This window comes from Mauremys mutica, chromosome 11, assembly GCF_020497125.1.
Source record: "Mauremys mutica isolate MM-2020 ecotype Southern chromosome 11, ASM2049712v1, whole genome shotgun sequence".
Lineage (NCBI taxonomy): Eukaryota > Metazoa > Chordata > Testudines > Geoemydidae > Mauremys > Mauremys mutica.
Window position 1 is genome coordinate 74025012 of NC_059082.1, and position 5682 is coordinate 74030693.

Here is a 5682-nt window from a genome sequence, read left to right on the forward strand (position 1 = left end):
GAATAGGGTCAGGGTGTCTATGCATATCCTCCTGGCAGGGTCAAGCTTGAAATATTAACAAACTGAACTGTTTAATAACTGCATGGCAAGCCCTGAAGGCTTAACTGTCTGCTACCGGTTCCTGATACTGTTGTAAGCAAATAAACGCGTGTCAGAGGTTCTGTTATATAACAAAAGTAGGGGAAATGCAATAAAGGGGGCTTGATGGTGGCGAATGACACATTTTGTTACAAATTCTCCACCGCTGTTTAGAATCCTGCCGGTGTATTTGTTTAGCTAGGAGGGAGGAGATACCCACTGGCAGGCTCAACGTGATTATTTCGAAAGATCAAGAGAGCTGCCAGATATTCTTGCCCTCCCGTTACAGACGGCAGAGGGCAAGAGTTGGAGCAGGAGCGAATGGCTGGGCTGGCGCTGCCCGGGATGCGAGGCGGGTCCCATCTCTCCTTCCTCTCTAGCGCGCTGGAGACAGTGAGGTGTGGGTGTGGTAGCAGGGTTGGAGGCGGCACATTATATATATATATAACTACACACCTGTCCCCCGTGTGTCACCCAGCCGAGCCAAAGACTATGGTTGAATCTCAGTAGCAGGTTTGCACCATAGATCCTCGCAGTGCCAGCTAGGAAAATGAATAAAGAACATAATTACTGACTTCGCAGGCAGCCTAAACACACGTATCTTTTGGTGGTTTTTTTTCATCTGGTGGGGGTGGGGGAGACGGGGGAACTCTAGCAAACAATTAATCAGCTGCCGCATCTGCTTATCCCTCCCCCCACCCCACCGTCTTATTCCTCAGCTGTAGATTCGGTAAATCACAGAATGGCGTTATATGGGCTCGGATACCCGCTCAGTGTATGTGTGTAATAGACACACAGCCCCAAGAAACACCGGCTGTCTTCCAGGGATTGACTTTCCCTCAAGTTTTAGTACCAAGGACAGCCTGTGTAAGGTTGGAAGCTCCTACAGCAAAGGGCAAAAAGGACAGTAAATTGCAACCTAGCAATCAGTTCCCAATGATTCGCTTTACAAGACTACAGAGGACACGATTGCTTCATTAGCAAGGGACTTTTCATATTTAAAAAAACTCTCTCCACTCTTTCCCCTCTCAATAGAGGACCTCCCCGGCTATTTATTTATTTGAAAGAGAGAGCGCGCGCGAGAGAGCTGCTGATCCGGTTTGTATCCTCCCCCTTTGAGAGCCCGTCTCCATAATCTAAAATATTGTTTCTGTCCTACTGTTTGATAATCCTGCTCTGTTAGTTGGTTTGATGCTGACAGATTTTGAAGGCCACGTTTCCCCCCCCATCACCTGCTGTTACGTTTAAAAAGAAAAGGTATTAACCTCCGAGGAAATAAATATTGAAACAAAAGGTTCTAGCCACAAAGCCCCAAATCCCATCAATTCAATCTTCCGCTCTTAATTTCCCTGCGTTCTTGATTTTCCATCGTATTTCATATCTGGGCTTCCCCCCCCCACACACACTCTTTTCCATGCTTTCCAAAATCGCTTGCAGATATGTGTGTGTCCAGATACATTTCTTAGCTCACTTTTAAGTTTTATTTCATGTTCTGTTATGTTCAGGTTTGATTTGATAAGGGATCAGCTTCTCCGGAAACAAAAAATGTAAATGGCTGCATGTGGGTGTAGCTGTAATGAAAAATCAGAGCAGTTAAATCGTAAAATTTGGATTAAGAAGCTTGAATTTAATACACACACAACACATTTATTAAAGCATTAGAATAATTGAAATTTGCTGCTGGAGTAGTCCAATCTGTTTAAATAATTCTATGGGTGTCTTGTTGTGATAAAAGATTATCTGGAATTCTATTAAAGGCGCAGTAGCCTGATTTCTAAATCCTATTTGGATACTTTCAATAACTATCAATAATCTCATCTACTCAACAACCTCCTGCCTCTCAGCTTTATCTGAAAGTTTACAGCATTTCAGGAGAATTCTATAATAAAAAACCCACATCGGAGGAAAGCGGTACCTGTCATTCATGTTCGGATTTAAAAATATTAATATTAGGAAAAAAACCCATTGAAAGGTTTGCTGTTTAAGTGCCAGACGAGATGCAGGGGATAGATTGGTTTTGTATTTCAAATCTCACCTGAAGGTTATTTTTATCTATCTAAACAAATTATCCTTGTCTGTTTATGGAGTAATTACAGCAATGAATATTATGAATAAGGTATGCGCTAGCCAAATATTAATTAAAGGCTCAACTCACCTCTGTTTCATTTCTGCAGGGCTCTATTCATACCCATGAATTAATACCAGGTTTTCTTTAATCCCCCACTTATTGGCACTTTCAGTTAATTTTATACTGTTTAATATCATTCCAGAGCCTAATTTCCTTTGTTTATGTGCGAAGTAGCTGTTTAATTGTTAACAGATACTCTCCTGTTCGGAGAAACCAGCCCGCCCAGATCCCAGTGCTTTCACTAATTGCTGTTAATTTTCTTCATTAACTTCATTTACTCTTCAACCCCTTAATTGTATATTTTTTAAATTTCTCATACTTTCCCCATTAATAATCTCTTGAAAGGGGAAGCACCAGACGAACCCAACATGCTAGCCAGGAGAGCTCACCTTGGAGTCTTTTATGAAGACTGTATTTTCCTTTGATCTCACTGATATTTTGGGGGAGGTTTCAATATATTCTTCTTCCTGTTACCCAGTGAACTTTAAGGCACAATATCTCCCTGGCTGAAAGTAACACCCATTTTTGGCATGTGTGTTTATATTTGAACTAACAGGGTTCTCATATTTACAACAGGAGTGAGGTTTAGTGGAATGGGATTTGAAATAATAAACTAAAATGATCAAAACTGGGGTGATACCCTTCCCCCATTTGAATAAAGTAGCTCTTCCTTTTTTTTAAAAAAAAAAAAAGCTCTTGCCTAACTCCCAGGTCCCAGCCCTGATTTAATTCTGATTATTAGACAGCTACCAGTGACTGGCTGCAGTCCGCTTCTTTCCTGCTAATTATCACCTTATGAAAAGTGTTTCATTAAGAAACTCTGCTTTTGATTAATTATCGACAGAATGCTGACCAGAAAGAAATGAAATTAGTCGCTGACCCCGTCTGAGTAACACTGAAAATTCATCATCTATCCTTTTAATATTGAAACGCACCGTAGAATTTTAATAGAAAATATTGTGTTTTTTTCCTCCAAACCTCCTAGTCTTTATTAATACCCCTGGGCAAGAACTGATATTGCTGGCAATATAGCAGTCTTTGTTCATTTTAAATGTATTAAACATAATGCACTTCATTTTCAAACATTTTACTGTTTCTTTTTAATTTCACTCACTGTAAGTACAGAATAAACCCCTTTAAAACATTTAAGATATTGGGGGTAGGAGGAGGGAAAAACCCATATAAGGAGAATATAACAGGCGACGGCCATCAAATAAATTTAAGTAGAAGCAATTGTAATTTAAGCTCCCGACTACTATCCCCTTCAGACATTAAAGACAATATCTGTAACTATAAAATCAGATTATTGAAAAGAATGGGCCCTTTGCTTCCTGTTTTTCTCTGTCTCTTTAAAAACAGGGCCAACAGAAAGTTGAAAATCGGTAGCAGAACTGGGTGCCAACCTCCTCCTCCTTTGAGGGGTGGGGAAAGATGCAGGTACATCCTCGCACCCAGGTTATCCGGGGAACCCCGGTCAAATCTAGACACCAGAGTTCTTTCCATTCGGGGATTTGCAGCCACCCTGGGAACTCAAGCGTGGTTCACCCCAAATCTGTGTGCGCTCGTTCTAGGCACTCCTCGTCCTTTGGCTACTTGTCTGTGTTGCCTATTGACTCGTGAGCCGTTGCAAGCCTGTGCTAGCGGGGCGGTAGCTGGGGACTGTAATGACTCAACCTAGCGCGCCTTTAGATTCTTTTCCGAAACTTTCTCTCCCCGGCTCGCGGCTCTATCAGCTGGTGAAACTTTCTCCAGCCCGGGGGAGTCCAGAGAGTGCCGGAGGGTGAGGGAGGACTTGGTGCTGTTTACAGAAGGGGAGATTATTGCTACAAATAACTGCTAGAGAGCACGGGGTTGAGCCCCACGGGGGCCCCCACCCCAGCCTTACAGCAGGGGCTATGCTGGTTTATAGCCCAACTCACCCTCCCCGGGGAAAAAACGCGACTTTCTGCTGCGGGTAGCAGGGCAGTTTTTCCTCTTCCCCCCAGCCTCGGGCCAGCCAGAGCTGCGCCTGCCCCCCGGGCTGTTTATCACAACAGCTGCAAATCACCCGCCCCCAGCGGTTCCCAATTCAGCCGCCCCCCGCCCCGTCCCAAGGAATCCGAGCCCTGGGTTTAATGAAACGTGAAGTGTGAAAACTTCCTGCCCTAACGACGTTCCCAGATGTGCGGGGCAGCCTCACCTTTCCCGAGGCCCGGTCAGCGGCTGGGCAGATCTTCCCTCCCGGCCGGGCCAGGTCAATGACAGGCACTGCCCGGCCCGCGACAGGGGTTGGAAACGCAGCTGGGCCGTAGAGAAGTGACTCCTGTTTCACGGCCCCAGCGAACGGAATATTACTTCTAAACCCCTCTGAAACGCCACGGCCCGGCCTGCGGGCTGCTCCGCAGGAATTCAATTTTCCCTGAAATTGTGAGACCCGTTCGCTTTCCCTTTCCCGGGCTGATAAGTGGCACATGCCCCGGGAGCTTTAGGAACAGGCGATGCAAGGTTGCACCCCCAAACTCCCACCGCCACGCCCTGCCTCTCATCTCGAAATGGACTTTTGCTCCCTGGCTCAAAATGATTTCACGGGATCTCTTTGCTCCGGCCCGAATTAGAAGCTGCGATCTTGTTGTGGGGGGAGGCTTAGGGGAGTTCTGCTGAAATGTTTAATGGCGAAGTTCAGGAAAAGTTCCTGCAGGCGAGGGCTGGTATTCAGAGCGGGGAGGTTAGACGTGTTACCTGCCCTGCTAAAAACGTGTCACTCAGCTGAACTTTTCAGCCAAATCAGCCCCGCGTGGTCTGGGAGACCAGCCGGGGGGGAGAGAAGAAATGGGATAATTTGAGAATATTGCCTCTGCCAACCCATATTCCACTGTCCTCTCTTAGGTAAAAGGCAAAGCGAGTGAGTGTCCATGAACTTGTATTTACAAGGCTGAATGATAATGGTACTTCTGTGGAACTCAGCGGATATCCACACAGACACGCCTGTATGTTAATACACCCACCTACAAGTCCCTGCATCAACACCCAAAGAAGGATTCCGTGCCATTGCAATACATGGAAATTGCTGCACGATGGCCGGGTATTAAAACAACAAAAAAGTGCGATCCCTTAAAAGAGTGAAATTAACATTGTCTGGTTACCCTTTGAAGGTCACCTCTTCTCTTCTACCTTCATCCAACAGACGGGCTGACTCCTCTTTGGCTTCTATTATAAAATGTTCAGACACGTTCTCCTGGAGGGTGAACAAGAGAAAAATCCCAAATCGTGTTCTTGCCCTCATGAACTAGTACCAATTAAAGTGATTACATTATTTCTCGTGTATTCCCCCCGCCCGAGTTAGTGTAGTGCCGCATGAAAAGTCCTAGATAGACGAGTAAATAAAGAAATAAAAGCCAGTTTCATATTTTTTATGAACCATTTAACTCCAAAATAGACCTCCAGTATCAAGTTCCTGCACTGGATTTCCATATCCAGTCACTCAGACCTGCTTATCT

General features: G+C 44.9%; 1 long non-coding RNA gene across 1 annotated transcript in view; it reads right to left on the reverse strand.

Moving 5' to 3' along the window:
- Window positions 1-2290, reverse strand: part of LOC123344575 — a 3508-nt gene extending 1218 nt beyond the window's left edge. The window contains exons 1-3 of the long non-coding RNA XR_006572583.1: window positions 2234-2290; window positions 1483-1649; window positions 1-620 (exon numbers count right to left, since the gene is read on the reverse strand). The exon at window positions 1-620 is cut by the window's left edge and continues 1218 nt beyond it. This is a non-coding gene — a long non-coding RNA (uncharacterized LOC123344575). The remainder of the gene's footprint in view (window positions 621-1482; window positions 1650-2233) is intronic.
- Window positions 2291-5682: the final 3392 nt, after the last annotated feature.